Below are 20,476 nucleotides of genomic sequence, written 5' to 3'. Positions count from 1 at the left end.
TCTGAAAAAATCTCCTTCCCTTTCCTCTGGATGGGAATTCTATGTAGTTTATCTCCCAGTTACTGTAAAACTGTAAGAGGGAGTATGTGTGTGTGTCTGTGCATACATGTGTGTACATCCAAGTGTGCAAAGAGCTCCAGATTAGACATTTGGAGACATTAGTTGTGTGACTTTGGCTAAGCTGCTTCCCTAAGTCCCAGTTTCTCTGTCCATATATTGAGGGGCATCGAGTAGCTGGTCTCAAGGGTGCCACGCCACTCTGATTCTCTGGAGACTCGAAAGGGAAGTCACTTCCTCAAGGTCACACAGCCAGGAAGTGGTGGAGGTGACTCTTGATTTCACATCTGGGGCTCATTGCACAAAGCCACACTTTCCCCAAGGTGCCTTCTGCCCTTCCTATCCTTTGGATACCTGAGTTGTGTGCTCACCCCCTCTGGGAAATCCCTTTATAACCTGGTTCATTTATCTTTTTTTATTTATCAGAAATGACTCCATCCCTGACTCCCTGGGCCCCTCCATAGGCCTTGAGCTCTCCCTTCCCAGAAGTATTACCGTCTTCCCATTGTGGGATATCCTGGGAGAATGTTCCAGTGCTCTATTACTGAGTAATTTAGAAGGAACTCTTTGGTGATTGGTTTCTTTACTTTGGCTTAAATATGAATAAACCTTTAAAGTACCTAACTACTGTCTCCTGTGTATTGAAGAAGAGAAGGGGGGAATGGAGAGAAGGCAAATTCTAGGTAGACATAGAGGTTAGCCTGTCTCCAGCAGTGAAAATATTGGGAGGTGGGAGATGGAGTGTCTTTGATGAACAGCAAGAGACCAGCATCACTGCACTGAAGACTATGTGATGGTAGTGGGTATGTGTGTCTGTGTGTGTGTATGCATGTATGTATGTATGTGTGTGCATGCATGTGTGCGTGTGCGTGTGTGTAGGGAGTGGTATAAGGTGTGTAAAGCCCGGGGCTTTCTATTGAAAAACTACACTTCTGTGCCTTGGATTTTGCTCCAATAAAATCAATAATGAATCAATAAACATTAATTAAGTGCCTATTACATGCCACAGGCACTAAGCCTCAAGGATACAAAGAGGCAAAAAGACATCCCTGCCCTCGAGGAGCTTACAATCTAGTGGAAGAGACAACCTACAGATAAATCCAAAGTGTGCTAAATGCAGGATGGTGGTGGTCCTTCGTTTCTGAAGGGGACCAGTGACATCATAGGTGATGTCTTGACTTGTGTGTGAATTGGATTGAAGTGAGGCAGTTACACAAAGTCTTTAGCCTTGATGAGGGATGGCTCCCTCCAGGTTCAGCAGGAACTCTGATCTTATCCAAGACAGAAAACCTGCCATAGCGTCTGGAAAGAATTCAAGGTCTCAGGCTCAATTGGAGTGAGAGTTGTAGAAGTTTATTGTTATGCTTCTATAAGAAACGGGCAAGAGTCCTTTAAGGGACCTGCAAGTGAGAGGGTAGGGCTGCCTTTTACTTTTAAAGGGTAGGGCTGCCATGGTCAGGGCTGGCCAGATGGATGTAAGGGACTTCAGTGCATAGATAAAGGTTAGGGCTGACTGAGAGGAACTTGTGACTTCAGTGCATAGATAATTTAGATGAGATTTGGGCCAGACAGGAGGAGATTAAGTAAGAACAGAGGAGTCACAAGGTGTTGCCTAGGTGAGTGCAGATAGGGGGAAGGGGCAGAGCCAGAGGCTGGGAAAGGGATTTTACAGATTATAATTTTACAATACAAATTGCACAAATTTGTACAAACTGGTTTTACAATTTGGTTTAGACCCCAGGTACCCCATCAGCCTCACTCTCTCTTCCAGTCATCAAAGTCCAGTGGCAAGAAAAAAGTTAGGATGACGGATGATGGCCCAGGATGCAATGGATGACCTTGGGATGCAGTGGATACCTCAATGTCTGACCAAGCTCTAAGGGCTCCATAGCACCCACTTGAGCCACCTTCAAATTGTCCTCTTCCATCCATTCTGCTAGAGGAAGTCCTCATATGCTCAGGGTATGCATCCCCCTAACCTTTTGCTTACCCTCAACCTAGTTTAGCCTGTCTGCCAAGATAGTTTACTGGTGTATGGCTGCTGAGTATGCTACAGCTTCTTGGAGTCACAGGTGAGAGTTGAAGGCCAGGTGGCCGCTAAAGTTGGATAAGGAACCCTGAAAAAGTCTCAACAAGCCCTCATACTCCCTAAACACCCCATATACCCCTCTATTCAGGAAAAATAGGAAATAAAAGGGGGGAAGGCACTGGAATTAAGAGCGGTTGGGGACAGGCTTCCTGTAGAAGGTGGAATTTTAGTTGGATGCAAAGGAAGTCCATAGTCAAAGTAGAGAAGGGAGAGCATTCCAGGCATGAGGGATAGATGGAGCAAATGCCTGGAGCTGAAAGATGCTCTGTGAGGATCAGAGGAAGAAGCAGAAGAGATTTATCTTATAGAAGAGAAGACTCAGGGGTGCATAACTGCCTTCAAGTATTTGAAAATCTGTCCTGTGGAGGAGGAATTAGCCTTGTTTAGGTATTACCAATGTGGGTGTTGGGGAGAAGGTACAAAGAGGCACTTAACAAGGAACATTATCCAAAAGTGAAATGGTCTGCCTCTGGATGTAGTGAGTCCTCACTAAAAGACTTCATTCATAGGCTAGATAGCTACTTAATAATAATAATATCAAGCATTCACACAGCACTTTAAAATTTATGAAGCTTTTTACAAATATTACCTTATTTGATTTTCACAACAACCCTGGGAAAGAGATGCTATTATTATTCCTATTTTTCAGATGAAGAAACTGAGGCAGAGAGAAACTTAGAAACTTCCTCAGGGTTGCATAGCTTGTAAGTATCTGAGGCAGAATTTGAACTCAGATTCCAAGTCCTGTGCTCTATTTATTGTGCCACATAGTGCCTTTATTTTAGGAAATTTTAAGAATGCAAAAAGAGTAATTAAAACCAACAAACCAAATAGATTTTTGTGATTGTTGAATGCAGATCTTAATATACCCATTTTTCAATATTGTGTAGCATTTTCACAAAAATTGATCATATGATGGGACATAAACAACTAAAGAATAAATGTAGAAAGACAGAAACACTAGACACTTTCTTTGTTGGCTTTAGTGCAACAAAAATTAAGTGAAATATGAACATAAGACACAGACCTAAATACAAACTGATAATGTTATCCAAAAGAATGAACGATTCCGTGCTTTCTCCTGCTCTCTTTTTGGTAGCTCTTCTATGCTGTGCCCAGAGGTTGAAGATCCCCTGGCTCTGAGAAATGGGCTCAGAGATGTTTGTTGCTGCTTTGTGATGCTTGTCCTCAGTTTCAGGTGCCAGAGGTGATCCCCATGGGACCCAGGCGTTCCATCTATAGCAACCTCGGAGCCAGAATTACAGATTGGGTGGTACATCCCTGAGAAATCAGAGGGCCTTGGTCTCAAGTCTGGAGGGTGTGGGTTGGAACTTGGAACTGAGATTGTGGTCTATGGGAAATGAGCTAAACTATGAATTTAATCCCCTTCCATTCCCCAAAGACTGAAGTGGCACATGGGAGGGGGAAGGATTATGTCTCCCACGTGTTGGTGGATTAAGTTTGTGTATTTGCAATTATACCTTTTAAAGTCAATATTTCTATGTAAAAGTTTAAAAAGAAAATTAATGATTCAAAAACAAGCCATGGAAACAACAAATAATTACATTAAAGAAAACTCTAATGATGAGGTTACATATCAAAGATTGTGAAATTAAGGCATTATGCTTAGGGAAAATATTTCTGAACAAAAGAAAAAAAAGTTGATTGAGGAAACACCTGAAACAATCATATGCAATTAATCAGTTACAATTCTCGAACAAGCACAAAATTAGAAATTTTGAAAATCAAAGAATAGATAAACAAAGTTGAAAATAGACTATACATATATATAATATAAATAAAACCAAGAACTTTAAAAAGGAAAAACCAATAAAAAAGAGGAATTATTGACTAATTAAAGGTGACAAAAGAGAGGAAAACCAAATTGCCAAAATAAAAAATGAGAACAGGGAATGAATGGAGAGAAAATGAGAAAATTATCAGGTGAATCATGCTTCCAAATTCTTGACAGACTAGTGTGTTTGACGAAAGGTACAGAATGAGACCAGCATCTTCAGACACAGCCAATGTGTTCCTTTATTGTGCTTGACTGAACTTATTTGCTATAAGAGAGGGCTTTTATTGGGGAAGGGTGGGGTAGAAGGAGAAGACTGATGGGAGAGAGTGATAGTAATGTCTAAAAGAAAAGAAGGAAAGAAAGAAGAGAGCATTGAGAAATACTAAAAATTTATTTTAGTGAACAAAACTGAAGTTCAGAAGGGGATACAGATACACAGGTCAGGGTTGGTACTATGGTGTCAAATATACCATGTACAGGTTTGTTCCCCAAGGAGGCCACTGATTAGAAGAAAGTCTCCACATAAACCAAAATATTTATAGTAGCACTTTTTCTCATAGCCAAGACTTGGAAACAGAGTTGATGCTCATCAGTTGGGGAATAGCTAAAGAAATTTTATATATGTGTATGTATATGTGTACACACACACATACACACAGATAAAATATGACTATATTGTAAGAAATGATGTTTGTGATGAATATAGAGAGGCATGTGAAGATCTACATGAACTGATGCAGACTGGTCAGCAGAATCAAGAAAATAGTATATGCAGTTCCCTACCTAGCATTAGTCACTGAATGTGTGCTACCTCAGTCAAGCTGAGACCAGTAATGGAAATGGAAAAAATAACCACACACAAAACCAAATATGAATGTTGCAAAATTATAGGTTAAGTATGATTAGAAAGAGGAGATATTAGAGGAAACTCCTAACCCATCCGTTCATGGAAGTAAAAGGTCCACATTGCACATGTTGTTGGATTTTTTTCAATGTATTGCTTGCTTGTGCTGATTTTTCCTCTTCTTTTATTTTAAAAATACTTACTTGTATTAAATAGTATTTGTATTAATAGTATTAAAATACTATTTTATATTAGAGGTACATGAACGGATACAAAGTGAATTGAGCAGAACCAGAACATTGTACATGGGAGCAGCAATATCGTACAGTGGTCAACTATGAATGACTTAGCTATTCTCAGCAATACAATGATCCAAAATAATTCCAAAGGACTTATAATGAAAAATGCTTTCCACCTCCAGAGAAAGATAGAGTCTAAATGAAGACTTAAGTGTATTATTTTTCCAGTGTTTTTAAAATGTGAGTTTTCTTTCACAAAATGACAAATGTGGAAATATGTTTTACACAATTGCATACATATAACCTATGTCAGATGGTTTTGGCAAGGGAGGGAGGTCAAATAAATGTTAAAATATTATTAAAATACTATTATATTGAAAATACTATTTGATATATTAAAATACTACTTGTTATATTAAAGATACCGCTTGTTATATTGGATAGTTCTCTGGGAAGGGAAGAATACTGTGAAAAACGATGGTGATAAACAAAGCAAAATATACCAATAAAAACTTATTTCTTCTGTATCTCATCAACAACAAGATGGAGAACTAGACTTTTTCTCTGATCCTCGCAACCTCTCAGACCTTTCCAAAACAGAAATTATGTGCCAAATGCAAAGCTACCTCAGTTGTTTCCATTATCTAGGTAACCTAGAATCCAAAAGAAGGCAAAAAAAACCCCCAAAGCCCATGAAATTACATTCACTGCCCCTTGCTGACTCAGTACTCCTCTCCAACCTCCTACACCATGGCTAAAAGTGCTAGAGTAGCATAGGGTACACTGACAGATTCAAGGCCAAGATACTGGCTTGCAACAAAACCCACCCTTACGTCCTGTTCCACCCTTCCTCTTTCCAGTTCCATGGAGACCCTGACTCCAGGCTTTGGAAATTTGCCATAGCTGAATAAAGTATCCATAGCCACTCAGGAGCAAAAGCCTGCCCTGGGTCACAACATTGTAGCACCAGTGCTGCAAAGCTCCAAAATGCCAGTGATGACCAAAGAACTAAGGAACAGAGGGAATAAGACAAGACACCAGGACAGGACACTGTGTGTGTTGGAGTGGGAGTTGAGTGGAGGATAAGGAGAGCTGTTCAGCATTCTACTAATCCTGAAGGAGAGAGCAGCAATCAGCTGGGGTCAGTTCTGACCACCTAAAAATTCACCTGGGACAAAGATCTAGGTTGGTGAACCATGAATTGTACCACATGGGAGGAAACTGAGAAGCTTTGAGATCCATCCCATAAGGAAACTGCAATCAGAAGGGAAGTAGTCAGAAAGTGAGTGATGGGAAAATAAAGGGAAAAAAGAATGAAGTTATTAAAGATTTTAGAAAGAAAAAAACCTCAAAGACCTTAAGCATAAGCTGATAAATCAATGAGAATAAGAATTTATTTTGAAAGCATTGTGTATAATACTTTCATATTTTTTATAAACAATCCTTTTCCTATTATACTTGTTATATGGAAAAGGTAATTATTTGTTTCCTTCATAATTTTAAAAAAATTGTCAGAAACCATTATACTGATTATATCCAAACACATCTGAAAAATTAAACAGATGAATATTGATGTAACTCATAGGCAGTCCTCTAGAGTTATGGGATTACCTGGATTAGGTTCAATCTTGGAGGAACTGCTCCAAAAATTATAACTGCATAACTCATTTTACCCCCACTCAGAATTGTCCCTAAGAAATCTCAGAGTACAGTTCAAATAGACCTCATATCTAGGTTTCCACAGGTAAAGGTAAAAGGGTCCTTAACTTCCACACAAGCACTCAAGGTAAAAATGTATATTAGGTATAGTATAACTTTTATTTCCCACTCACCCCAAGATGCTGAAATAACATAAAAGACAAAACAATAATGCATAAATAATCAGTACAATTTTTCTTCTTTTCCAGTAAGTTTTATCTTTATCAAAAGGGTCTACACAAAATCTGCTAGACTCATAGTCCCACTACTCTGGGGAAACCTGGGGGGCTTGTTGGAGGTAAGAGAAGTAATTGAGCTCTCCTATTTGAATTTGCCACCCGTTAACAGCAGATGCTCTCTAAATGACTGCTGTTATGGTAGATCTCATCAAGCTCCTAACTCAACTTTTGATACTCAGTACTTCCCCATCTTCCCTCAGTCTCCTCTCCTCTCTGATTAGAGTCTAGGCTGGAGGGTACAGCACTAAAGCCTCTCCCAGAATCTTCCTTGACAGAGGGCAGGATTTGAACTTTCCAGTAAATTTTCTTATTTTCCAGCTGCAGTTCTGCTTGGTTTCAACCCCACAGAACATACTACTCCCCGTCTCCTCACTCCTCTCCAGCTTATTTTTGTGTGTTGTCTTCTCCCATTAGATTGTAAGCTCCTTAAGGAGGACAGGAGCTCTTTTTCTTATTAGTATCCCTAGTACTTAGCAGAGTGCCTGACACATGACAGGTGCTTACATGTTTATCATATTATATTGTATTATAAATCAAGAGCAAACATACCAGGAAATGACAGCCCCTCCCCAAACCTATTTACTGGGTTACAGCTAGATGATTCTCAGAAAGAATCATGGGGCAAAAGAGCAGAAACCACTGCTGAGGGTGTTGAGGTTAAGGGGTGCTGGGACCCTGAAATAGTGAAATGCCAGAATGAATTCGACCCAAGCCTTCTTTCAGCCAAAGATAAACAAGGCTTTATTAAAGATCCACCTTACTGGTCAGATTTGTAAGGAATCTGAACATTTGTATCCCTAATGCAAGCAGATCAGATTGAATCTGAGCACTGTCAGGGAGGCCCTTATTTACAGAAAGATTGTGGGAGGGATCTAGCATTGACCAAGTAGTCTGGGGTAACTAGAGGAGGGGTTTAGGAAGGGTCTTATGGGAGTGGCCAATAGCTTGGGGTCAGAAGCCAGGAACCTAAGGAATGGGGTTTTAGATAGGATCAAAGGTGGAAAGTAGCTGAAGATAATAGACAATGAAGGCCAGGGTTAGGTTAAGGCTAACAGAGAATCGTGCATAACTATAATGAAAGGCGTACAGCCTCAGGTGAACATCAGATGAAATGGAAAGATTCAAGGAGAGTTCAAGGGGGTTCTCAGAGCCTGTACCCCATCACTGAGACTGGGAATTAATGATTAACTAAAGATTACTGAGGGATTTTAAGAAAACTCTATACACACACACAAACATACATTTGTAATCTGGAAATATTTCGTTGCAAGAAGTCTCTGCCTCTGATTCTCTAGTTCCTCCCTTAAGGAGAATTCCTAGGCCAACCATATCTTCATTCCAGCTTCCTTTTTCATGTTGTCTTCCCCTGTGGGAAACAGAGGAAGAAATTCTATTTCCACAGGATTAAAAACTCCTCCCAGCTTTGAGTGACAGCAGAATGTAAGCCAGAACCAGGCTTCTGATAGGTAAGCTTAACTCACTGTTTGAGGGGAACCTTTCAGGGAGGAAAACATGAAGTGGGAGGTTCAGGAGGCTGCATCTAGCCCATGGAGAGCAAGGTGGGCATGGGGAGGGAATTCGAATTGGGGATGGCATAAAAAACCTTGTGTTTGTCTGAGCAAATTCATTCAGGAGCTACCCATTCACTAGAATGTAAAATAAATGTAAAAAAAATGAAAACCTTCCGGGCTTCACAACAAGTATTATTTTTTCCAGAAGTGAGCAGGTCAGTACTGAGCACTGTGTCTAGCACATAATACACACATACACACACACACAGATATACACACAAATACATGATTTTTTTTTGTCAGAGTAGGGAATTCTTGGTGAGGAAACCCTCTCTACCAAGGCATACTGGCAATTACCATTCAGTTTATAGTCTCAGTGTTATCTGGAACATCTAGAGGTTGTGACTTATCCAGAATGAACCAGTATGTGTCAGAGGTGAGACTTGAATAGAGGCCTTCTGGACACCGAGGCCAACTTTCTATCCATTCCCCAACTAACTTTTTCTTAATACTTGGATAATTTTAATAACAATTTGACAATGAATAATAATTATTAGGATCAAATTAAAAGGATTGTAAAGCATCCAGACCCACAGGTGATGAAGTCTACAGGTGTTGGGATCCTGAAATTTAAAGGCAAGCAATGCGGGGCCCTTCCTTGAATGAATTCGACCTAAGCCTTCTTTCAAAGATGAAGAGGTACAGGCTCTGGGAACCCCCTGGAACTCTGATTGAATCTTCCCATTTGCCTGAGGCCATAAGCCTTTTTTGTTTGGCCCAAACCTCTGTTACTAGCCTAGCTTTCCTTTGTCCAGCTAGCTCCCACCTTTGATCCTCCCAAACCCTCCATTGTCTCATCTCCAGGTAGCCTCCAGCTACCTCCCACCCTTAATCTCTCATTACTGGAGTCTGACCTCATCTGACTCCTCCTGAAGACACTCCCCAAACTCCTCCCCTAGACCACCCCTATGTTCTTCCCACAACTTTTCTGTATATAAGACCCTATCTTGCCTCCATGAGGTGTGAGAGAGCCAGAGAATGAACTAGTGGATGTGTCAAATTATTCTGGCCCACTTGTCCAGTACAAGCATCACAGATACTGGGGAACCTTAAGAGTCTTTGGCTGAGAGGACTTGAGTTGAATTCATTTGGCAGGACCCGGTATTTTGTGCTGGTATTTTGGGGTCTCAAGCTCCCTAACCTCATCAAAAGACAAGATTTATTAGAACAGGGGTTAGAGTGGGTGAGATTTTATGCTGGGTGGCAAACTAGACTGACTCTTTTTTTATAGAAAGCAAGAATTGTGGGAAGATCTGGATGAAAGCTGCCAGTAGGCTTCGGTGACAATGAGAAGGGGTCTAGAAGAAATTAAGGGTGGGAAGTGACCTGGGGCCATCCAGACAATGTGCTGGGATAGGTTAGAGGTAATTGAGAATTGGAGGTTTGGGTGTGGACCACAGAGAAAGGCCAATTGAAAGGATCACCAGGATGGATCAATGCCACAGGCAAACACCAGAGATTTGGCCCAGTGGGAAAGTTCAAGGAGAATTGGGAGGAGGGTGGGCCCAGGGCCTGTGCCTTCACAGAGTACAGCTTCCAAGAGTTCAATATTCAACAAGGAATCTCTTTATTAATTGTTAATGACCATTAGTGAAATAGGCCTTTAAGAAAGAACCAATGATAGATTTATTTCTACTGCATTTGATGAGACTAATTTAATAGTAAAAGCAGAAGACATCTTAACAAAGAGAAAAAAATACTACAGGATTCTAACATGTGTGGAGGTTCTATCTGGGATAGAGGGGTCCCCTAAGAAGGTGGTGTTGCTCTGTGTGTGTATGTGTGTGTGATGGTAGTAACATGGGACATATCTTTTAAAAAGCAGCATGCCAATGTGGAGATGGGCAACACAAATCTTGATTTTCTAAAATAGTGTGTGTGAGGAGGTAACCCATAAAGAGATACAATCACACTGGGTCCTGCCAAGTGAATTTGACTCAAGTCTTCTCGGCCAAAGAAAAATAAAGTTTATTGAAAGTTCACTTGTATTAGACACAGAGTAAGTCTGTGCTAGGTCATTCTATGGTGCTCTCACCATTCTATGGCTCTCACCAACATGAAGACAAGATGGGGTCATATATACAGAAGGTTGTGGGAGGAATCTAGGGGTGATCTAGAGGAGGAGTTTGGGGAGGGTTTTCAGGAGGAGTTAATGAGGTCAATGAGTGATTAAGGTGGGAAGGAGGCCACCCAGGAGACTACAGACAATGGTAGGCTAGGCCAGTTCAAGGGTGAATTGATATTTTGATAGGTTCAAGGGTGGAAAGTCTAGTAACAAAGGCCTGGGCTCATGCAAATGCCCCATCAAATGAGAAGATTTAATCAGAGTTCAAGAGGGGCTCCCAGAGCCTGTACCTCAAGGAGAGCTCGAGGAGGCTCCCAGAGCCCATACCTCATGATGTGTATATATGTATGTATATAATGTGAATACAATATGTATATATGTATGTATGTGTGTATATATGTATCCATGTATTTAGACTCTCTGCTTATTTATCAAATCTCTCTGCAAGAATGGCTGCCTCCCAGGAGGCATGAGTCACAGAAGGCACGAGGAATTGTATTTCTTCCAAGCTGAGCAGAGAGGACTCTTCCTGTGAACTCAGGACTTGAAGGCAGTGCTCCTGATGCAATGAATGTTTTGGAAAGGTCTGGAAAGGAGAAGTGGAGGAGAGAGTAGACAGACAGGGTAGTCATAGAACTCTTCCCAGGGGGCTTGGAAGCCTCTTAACAGACTGAATGGAATCACTTCTTGCCTAAGCATGCAATTCCAGCCCAATGTAAGAGAATTCAACAGAGACAGATGGAATTCCTGGCAATTGTGGTGAATCTACTCTCCACGTGTTGTTGCCTGAAGTAGTAAGTGATAAGGTTAATGACGATAGATCCTTTAATACTGTGTCAGCTGTTTGCTTTTTCTAACACTGGCTTGATAAAGGTCAGATCATTTTAGTGGCATCTAGAGTTTGTGTCTTGCTATAGAAAGTGTGGGAGAGGGAAGGAAAACCCAAGGATATTTGAGGTTTTCCTGCTATTATATTGTAAGCTCCTTGAGAGCAGGGAAGTCTCTTTTGTATCCCCAGCACTTAATTGGGTGATTTATACATGTTTATTGATGGAAATTCACCTGACCGGGAGATCACGATCCTAGTTTAGGAATTGAGAGATTGCCTGAGAGTTCAAGTATCTTAGAAATCATATTTTCTGTTTGCATTTTTAATTTGTTTTCTTTGTAGAGAAAGGAAGTCAGATGAAAATGAAACCCTCTCCATATACTCAGACTCTTGTGAGCTCATCTTATTAGTTTCAAGCATTCTGATGGATTTGTGCCAGAGACATTTGTGACATTTTCCCTCCATCCATAGGGAGAAGAAAGAGGAATAAAGACCTCAAGAGAAGGTCACACTGAAGCAGCCACAGTGGTCCCTACTGGGCAACATTTCAAAATTTTGGTTAATTAAAGAAAACCAGACATAGAGCTAAATGTCAGGCACCACATGTGCTTCTCAGTACTGCACTTGAGAAAAGAGATGATGGAAATCTGTAAGACAGAAGGGAAAAGAATCTCTTCTCTCCAGATGCTTGTAAAATCACTTCCAGGAGAAAGGTCAGTCTATAAACATTTATTAAACACCTACTATGTGCCAGGGACAATAAGTTCCTGGGGATACAGAGAAGGGCAAAAGATAGTCCCTGCTGTTGGAGAGCTCCCAGTCTATTGTGGGGAGCCAATATGCAAACTGTGGGAATTGAGTGAACCCCACTGACGCCATCTTATGAGTCTACTCTGGGGCCAGCTCAGTTCCCTTTCTGTTCAATGATGGGTCTACTCCAATTCCTGTCTTGTTGGAAAATTTTATTCAGTTTTGGAAACTGTGAGAAAACTATTACATTGTTTGAACAGAGCCATGGATGGCTGGGAAGCTGGACCACCCCTACCCACTTAGAGACTTTTAACTAAGAACCTAGGTTGTGCTGAGCAGAGAAATCCAGTCAGACCCAAAGACTGAGGCAAGGAGTTTTCTCATAATTGTATATCTCAAGCAACCCATATGCCTTATCTGAAAACTGGCCTTGCACTGATCACTCAATTACTGCTTCCTTGTTCCTCTGATTGAATATAGACATTTGGGAAGGATGAGACACCTCTTTAACTGATTTCAGGAAGCTGTACTTTGAGAGTGAATACTCTCCCCCCTCCCAGCTACTGAAACTCATTCATCCCTCTCTCAACTTGGCCCCTAATCTTTTCTTCAATTAGAAATCAGATGACCTAATCTTATATCCTGGTTTTTGTCCTGTGCATTGTTTTCTTTTCATGTCTAAAAATCTGTCTCCCTCTGTATCTTGGGGCCCACTTCCAAGCTGAGGAGGCTAGTCCAGATTTGTTATGCAATTGGCATGCATTGCTTAATAAATTGATATGCTCAGAAGCTCCCGAACCTTTGTTTTCTCAGTTATTATTCATCGTTCATTTTCGAAGAGGACCAATGACATCATGGGGTGATGTCTTGATTTGTGGGTGAATTGGATTTAAATGAGGCAGAGTTTCACAAATTCATCAGTTATTTCTGGTTTCACCAGTCACAAGGCAATTGTGCAAACAAGCTATAGCTTATTATAGCATCATTAGCTATGATGTGAAGGAAGCCAGGAGGAAGAGATGTATGTGATCGCCTTAGTGTAGTTTTCTGATGTTTTGTCATGGGGTGGAAGTGATACTGGACTCTGTAGGGCTGTGCCAAGGCAGCCCATCCTCCAGCAGACTCAAGCAAGTAGGAGCAAGGTTTTGGTTCCAAGTCCTGTAACAGACTATGAGTCTTTCATCAGAGCTAAGTTTTCAGAGGCTCCTCATAGAATGGCACTGGCCTCCTTAGTCTTCTCATAAGATGCTCCAGCTCCTGACTGTTTTCACTTTCATCTTGTTAATCATTTAATTGTTATCTTTTGCCCTTCGTTCTCAAAGAGGACCATGCCTGGCTAGTGAGCTGGATTTAAGTGAGGGAGGGCTGTGCAATCTCCAGCCTCACTTTCTCTTCTGGAGCCATCTGGGTCCAGTGGCCAGATGTTGCTCAGGATGACTGGAGATGGCCCCCATCCTCTTAATCTTTGGAAATATCTGGAACACTTTCCCTCTTACCCCCTCAGAATTATTTGTTTTCTTCAAGGCTTAGTTCAAAACCTTTCTCTCACATGAGGTCTTTCTGATCCCCTCAGCTACTAATGCCTTTCCCTTACAATTATCTTACCTTGATTATGCATCTTTTTTTTGTGTAGTTTTACACATTTACATCTTGTTTTCTCCAGTAAAATGTAGATTCCTTGAGGTTGGGGAGTATTTGATTTTTGTTTCCTTTGTATTCTCAGCACTAAGTGCAGGGCCTGGCATGTAGAAGGTACTTACTAAATGCTTGACTGACTGATGGATGTGTAGCATACTCTCATAGTGATGCTTTTTTGCTTCTTTTTTTTTCTATCTAGACCTGTGATCTCTCCCTATCTCTCCACCCTCTTTCCTGTTTTTTTTTCTCCTGTCTCTTCTCTCTCCTGTGTTGAAAGTTCATGGTAGGGGTGACTAGGTGGCACAGTGAGTAAGAGCAATAGCCCCAGAGTTGGAAGGACCCGGGATTGGTTCCAGCCTTAGATACTTAACACCCACACACACACACACAAAAACTGGTCATGTAACCTTGGGCTAGTTACTTAACCCCAATTGCTTTTTTTTAAAAAAGTGCATGGTAGTGATATATAATCAAATAATTATAAAATGCTGAAAATAACTCATGGGCCTTTATAGCAAGAGGCATATAGGAGACAGAGGGAATTCTAGACGAGGGGTCAGGAAGACCTGAATTTGCATCCTGCTTCAGACACTAGCTGTATCAACCTGGGCAAGTCACTTAACCTCTTAGTGCTTCATTTTCCTCATCTATAAAATGAAAGATTGATCTTGATGGCCTTGGAAATTCTTTTCATATGATCCTGTGCTAGCCCTGAAGAGAGGCTATCCTAGGCTAGAAATATAACCTTGTCTCTTTGAGACATTGGACTCCATTTTCCAGTAGCTCATGAAATCAGTTGAGACAGAGAGAGAGAGACAGGAAGTTATGATGAGGTACCACCTCTGGGAACCCACTTGAGCTCTCCTTGAATCTTCCTGCATGAGGCATTTGCCCGAGCCCATAAGCCTTTCACTATAGCTCCAAAATCTGTTACTAGCCTAGCCCTCCTTTGTCTAGCTACTTCCCACCCTTGATCCTCCCAAAATATCTATACCCAAATCTGTTACCCTTAAACGAGCCTAGCCCCCCATTGTCTGTCATCTCCAGGTGTCCTCCTGCAACTTCCCACCTTTAATCTCTCATTACTGGAGTCAGACCTCATCTGACTCCTCCTGAAGACCTTCCCCAAACTCTTTCTCTAGGCTACTCCTAGATTCCTCCCACAACCTTTCTGTATATAAAACCCATCTTGTGTCCATAAAGGAGCTGAGAATTATCTAGGGGCAGACTCACTCTGTGTCAAGTTATTCTGGCCTGTTTGTCCAGTACAAGCATCACAGACACCGAGGCTCCTTATGAGTCTACCCATTATGGTGAACTTTGCTTTACTTTGGCTGAGAGAAGACTTGAGTCAAATTCATTGGGCAGGACCTGGTGTTTTGGTATTTTGGGGTCTTACACACCCCTAAACCTTAAACCTCAATAGTTAGAGAGAAAGAGAGGAGAGAGAAAAGATGAGAGAGGATGTAGAGAGACAGGAGAGAAAAAAACAGGAAAGAGAGAAGAGAGAGGAAAGAGAGGAGAGATGGTAGAGAGAGAGGCAGGAACAGAGAGATCACAGGTCTAGATAGAAAAAAATAAGTAAAATATACACATAGGTGTGTGTGTGTGTGTTGGATGAAATGCTAAACTTGGATTCTGGAAGACCAGGTAAAAAGTCTTCTCTAACACTTTCTATGGGACCTTGGGCAAGTAACAGCTTCTTATTGCCTTGGAAGCTTTCTGTGACTTATCTAATGAGTCAGAGATGTAGTGATATCTGGGGTAGGTCTACAGTTGGCAGAGACCTGTCTAGTCATAGTGTAGAAAGTGATGAGGTACAGGCTCTGGGAATCCCCTTATACTGATTGGATCTTCCCATTTGATGAGGCATTTGCATGAGGCCATAAGCCTTTCATTGTGGCTCTGCCCAAACCTTTGTTACTAGCTAGGCCCTCCACTATCCAGCTAGCCCTAACCCTTGATCCTCAACTGTTACACCCTTGAACTGGCCTAGGCCACCATTGTCTGTCCTCTCCAGGTAGCCTCCAGCAACTTCACCCATTCACTGGAGTCTGACCTCATTGACTCCTGAAGATCCTCCCCAGACTCATCCTCTAGACCACCCCTAGATTTCTCCCACAAGTTTCTGTATATAAGCCCTCACAGGAAGTGGGACTTCCAATTTCCCTTCCCAAGCCCCTGTCCCCACAGCACCTTCAGGACTTTTTCCCTTAAGAGAAGTGGTACTCTCATCTGGTGGGAAAACTAGAGTGCATCCTCATTCTCCATTTCAGATCTCAATCAAATTAAAGAAAAATGGGGGAAGTTCTCTGAAAATCCAACAAAGTTTACTGAAGGCTTTGGGGGCATATCCCTATAATTTGATCGTTCTTGGGGTGATTTGCATATCTTCTTCTCTACCACTGAGGAGAATCTGGGAATAAGCCCCCAAATTTGGGGATTGTTTGGCTAGCAATGACCCCAGAAAATGCCTCCCAGGAGCAGCTGCTGTTCCCACTAGTGACCCAGGATGGGTTTATCAAACTTGGGAGGATAGGGAAAAGAGAGACTATATGGTATTTTGCCTATTAGAAGGCCTAAGAACTGCATTTCAAAAGCAAGTAAATTATCAGACCATTCGGGAAATTACTCAGACAGATAAAGACAACCCTGCCCTTTTCCTAGACAGACTTGTAGAAGCTACTAAAAGGTATACAAATTTAGATCCTGATTCTATAGAAGGGGCAGAAAACCTTAACATGTATTTCATTAATCAGTCTGCCCCAGACATTAGGAGGAAACTGCAGAAATTGGCAATGGGACCCCAAATACCTCAGGCTCAATTACTGGAGCTGGCTTGGAGTCTTTAATAACAGACACTTGGTTGCAGCAGAGGAGAAAGAACTCAGGGAACGAGCCAGAGACAGAGAACATGCTCAATTCTTGGCTGCTGCCATGGCCAGGAAAAGCCCCTCCAGGAGACCCTCTTGGAGGAAGCCCAGTCACTTGGGCAGGGGGAAAACCTGCTTTCAATGCCAAAAGGAGGGTCACTGGTCCAAGGAGTGCCCCTCCAGGACAGCCCCCAGAGGGAGCCCCAGGAACCAACTCCTCTAGAACTGTGCCCATCTGACCAGGAGGGACATTGGAGGAAGGATGATCACTGCGGTAAAAGTGGTAGAGCCATCTCCTAGTACCCTGTTCTCCAGTCTTCTCAAGACTTGGAATGACAGGGAAGCCTGGGGCTTGGCAGTTCCCCTACCGTCTCCATTTCCCTTGCTGAGCCCTGGGCAAACATCAAGATTGAACGTAAAGTTACCTGATTTCTTATGGATACAGGAGCTACATTCTGTTTTAATTAGTTACTCTGGCCCTACTCACCCCTTGACCCATCGGGTCATGAGCATAGAAGGGAAAACTAAGGGATGTCGAGAGACATACCCCCTCCCCTGCTTATTTGAGGATCTGTTGTTTGAACACTCCTTCCTTATTATCTCCTCTTGCCCTGCCCTCTTGTTGGGAAGGGACCTGATGGTGAAACTGGGGAGTCAATTTTCTCTAGTTAAACTTCCCATCTCCCTTTGCCCTCTGTTCACCAGAGGGACTCCCCCTCCCCCATGTTCCCCCAGAAATGTGGGAGTCAGTTGAGCCAGTTGTCTGGGATCAGGGAATTCCTGGGAGAGCTACTCATGCCACCCCAGTTACTGTTCACCTCCAAGATACTAATGTGTTCCCCCATCACCATCCATATCTAATCAAGCCTGAGGCCTGGAAAGGACTACAACCATTAATTGAAAAATTCCTAAAATATAAAATCCTTGTCCCTTGCCAATCTCTATGTAACACTCCGATTCTTCCTGTGAAAAAGCCTAATGGAGAATACTGCATGGTTCAAGATCTGCAGGGCTGTTAACAAAGCTGTCATCCCTATATACCCCATAGTCCCCAGCCCATATACATTACTTACTCAGATCCCTGGGGGCACCCAATGGTTTTCCAACCTACATCTCAAAGATGCCTTTTTCTGTATACCTCTGCACACAGACTTGCAATGTACTTTTGCATTTGAATGGATACTTCTTGGGAAAACAAGTCCATGTCAACTAACATGGACAGTCTTGCCCCTAGGGTTTTGGGATAGCCCACATTTATTTGAGCAAGCTTTGGGAAGGGATTTAATGGATCTGAAATTAAATGATAGCACTCACCAGAGCCCTAGAGTTAGGGGAAAATAAACGAGTAAACATTTCCACTGACTCAAAATATGCTTTCCATGTTCTACATGCCCATGGAGCAATTTGGAAAGAAGGGGATATCTGACAGCAAAAAATTCCCCTATTAAACAAGCACAGGAGATTTCACATCTCCTCCAAACTGTTCAAAAGCCCTCTGAGGTAGCTGCTATCTTTTGCAAAGGCCTCCAGAAAGGGGAAATTGATCAGGCTATGGGAAATTCTCTGGCAGACACTGCAGCAAAGAATGCTGCCCACAAATTGACTATACTGGCCTCTCTACTCCCACAGCTCCTCAATTCCTTCACACCTTCATACAGCCCTCGGGAACAGGCCCTTGCTAAGGAAAGGGGATACTCTCTTTCCTTCTCTGGGTGGTTTCAAACACCCTCAGGACAACTTCTTATTCCAGAGGAAAGTCAGTGGAAGCTTCTTTTTGGCTTACACAAGGCCACATACCTAGGGAAGAATGCCCTCCATTCTCTGATAAAGCCCATTTTTACTGGCAGTAAGCTAGGAGAAACTCTCCATCAGACAAGTCTGTTGGGCCTGTCCAACCTGTGCTCAGGTTAATCCTGAAGGGGCAGTCAAACCTTCTTCCCTTTTAAAACCTGTTCAGAGGAGGGGAACCTACCCAGGTGAAGACTGGCAGATAGATTTTACACATATGCCCCCATGTAGGGGTTTCAAATTTCTTTTGGTTTTTGTTGATACCTTCACTAATTAGGTAGAAGCTTCCCCTTGTAGAACTGAAAAAGCTCAGGAGGTACCAAAGTTCTTATTAAAGGAAATCATACCTCGTTTTGGCTTGCCTGGCTCCTTACAGAGAGACAGTGGCCCAGCTTTTATTTCACAGAGAACCCAGGCAGTGGCAAAGACACTTGAAATCACTTACCACCTCCACTCAGCCTGGAATCCAAAATCCTCTGGAAAAGTAGAGAAGGTGAATCATATCCTTAAGAGGGTCCTTACTAAGCTATGCACAGAAACCTGAGAAGATTGGGTTAAGAATCTCCCCACTGGGCTCTCTTTGCAGCTCCCACCGATCATGGGGATCTCCTGGGACAATTGGCACAAGTGCTGCAAGACCAGGGGCAAGCTCAAGCCCTACCACAAGAAGTGCAAGTATGAGCTGGGCCAGCCGCCCACCAACACCAAGATTGGTCCGGCTGCATCCACACCGTGCGAGTGCGCGGAGGCAACAAGAAATACCGGGTGCTGATGCTGGACGTGGGCAACTTCTCGTGGGGCTCCAAGTGTTGCAACCGCAAGAGAAGGATCATTGACATGGTCTTCAACGCCTCCAACAATGAGCTGGTCCGGACCAAGACTGGTGAAGAACTGCATCGTGAAAGATCATTGTGGTGAAGAACTCATGGATAGCACCCATACCACCAGTGGTATGAGACCCACTACATTTGCCCTTGGGCTGGAAGAAGGGCAAAAGTCAGCAAAGCTGACTCCTGAGGAGGAAGAAATTTTAAATAAAAAGCGGTCAAAGAAGATCCAGAAGAAATATGTGGAGCAGAAGAACGTCAAGATCAGCTCGCTTCTGGAGGAACAGTTCCAGCAGGGCAAGCTCCTTGCCTGCATGGAATCAAGGTCAGGCCAGTGTGGCTGAGCAGATGGCTATGTGCTTGAGGGCAAAGAGTTTGAGTTCTGCCTAAGAAAGATCAAAGCCCACAAGGGCAAATAAACCCTAACGTGGACATTGTCTAGTGGAATAAATCTCCAGATTATTTAAAAGAAAAAAAAAAAGAATCTCCCCATTGGGCTGTTGAGAGTCCAAATCACACCTTAAGAAAATGTCAAGCTTAGTCCCTTTGAACTCACGTATGGGAAGCCCTTCCTAACCTCTGACATCCTGGTGGACCCAGAACAGCATTTAATTACCCAATTTGCAATCAGGAATGCTCTGACTGAATATGCCTACCAAGTCATACTCACCATTCCAATGGCAGTAAAACTCAAAGGTCTCCTCAACCAGACTCATAATTCTAGGATTAAACCAGTACCACCTCTTGCTCCCCCCTCCCCTCCCCCCCCCAGACTCCAGAATATACCTGTGAGCCATTGAGGACCTCAAGCTAATGTTTAGAAAGGCCCCAGTCCCCTCCAGAAAAAAGGATAAAAACAGTTGAAATTATAACTGCCCTTTTCCTTTTGGCCTTGCCATAGTCATCTTTAATTCCATCCAGGAAAATTATCCTTTATACCAGGGAAATTGTCCTTTCTCTATTTTTTTTTTTTGGTGCCTGTTTGGGCTTTGTTTGCTTAACCTCTTTGCCAAGTTTGTCTCCTCCAGGGTTCAAGCCATGAACCTCTGGATGACCACTAAGGCTATGCAAATCTCCGACTGAATCCAAGTTCTCCAGCTCACTGGACCTGGCATCATCCACGTTCTGGAGTCTGACCCCTTGAATGTGAAATCTGATCCCTTGAACAGGA

The 20,476-nt window shown here is 42.5% G+C and overlaps 1 pseudogene; it reads left to right on the top strand.

Moving 5' to 3' along the window:
• The first annotated feature begins 19,055 nt into the window (after positions 1–19,055).
• On the top strand, positions 19,056–19,744 carry LOC138161972 (small ribosomal subunit protein eS8 pseudogene; annotated as a pseudogene).
• The last annotated feature ends 732 nt before the right edge of the window (positions 19,745–20,476 follow it).

Source organism: Petaurus breviceps, unplaced genomic scaffold, assembly GCF_028583685.1.
Source record: "Petaurus breviceps papuanus isolate PSGF00001 unplaced genomic scaffold, PetGlider_PUasm1.0 185, whole genome shotgun sequence".
Taxonomy (NCBI): domain Eukaryota; kingdom Metazoa; phylum Chordata; class Mammalia; order Diprotodontia; family Petauridae; genus Petaurus; species Petaurus breviceps.
The sequence above is the reverse complement of the archived record's forward strand: the minus strand, read 5'-3'. Positions and strand labels throughout refer to the sequence as shown.